Source organism: Nematolebias whitei, chromosome 8, assembly GCF_014905685.2.
Source record: "Nematolebias whitei isolate Nwh7 chromosome 8, NemWhi1, whole genome shotgun sequence".
In the NCBI taxonomy this organism is placed as follows: domain Eukaryota; kingdom Metazoa; phylum Chordata; class Actinopteri; order Cyprinodontiformes; family Rivulidae; genus Nematolebias; species Nematolebias whitei.
The window spans coordinates 3,838,647-3,839,052 of NC_056505.1; the positions used below are offsets into that span (position 1 = coordinate 3,838,647).

Sequence of the window (406 nt, forward strand, 5' to 3'; positions counted from 1 at the left end):
GGATGGAAGGGTGGATAGGTGGTTGGATGGGTGGATGTATGGACAGAGGGATGGATGGGTGGGTGGCTGGATGAATGGACAGAGGGATGGATGGGTGGTTGGGTGGATGGGTGGTTGGGTAGATGGATGGACAGATGGATGGATGGATGGATGGATGGATGGATGGATGGATGGATGGTGGTTTTGGATCAGGCTCCTCTGCCTCTGATCCGTCTCCAGACTAGGATGGAGGAAGTTGTTCCTGGTTCAGCTCCATCAGAACTGACTGAATCTAAAAAATCAGAAACTTACAGGAAGAGCAGGAAGGTTCTGCTACATTAGAGCCTGGATCTGGGTCCACAGTCCTCCATCTGGTCCATAGTCCTCCATCTGGGTCCACAGTCCTCCATCTGGGTCCACAGTCCTC

The 406-nt window shown here is 52.7% G+C and overlaps 1 protein-coding gene across 1 annotated transcript in view; it reads left to right on the plus strand.

Moving 5' to 3' along the window:
• dapk1 (death-associated protein kinase 1) overlaps window positions 1-406 on the plus strand; it is a 55,044-nt gene that overhangs the window by 35,285 nt on the left and 19,353 nt on the right. The window lies entirely within an intron of this gene.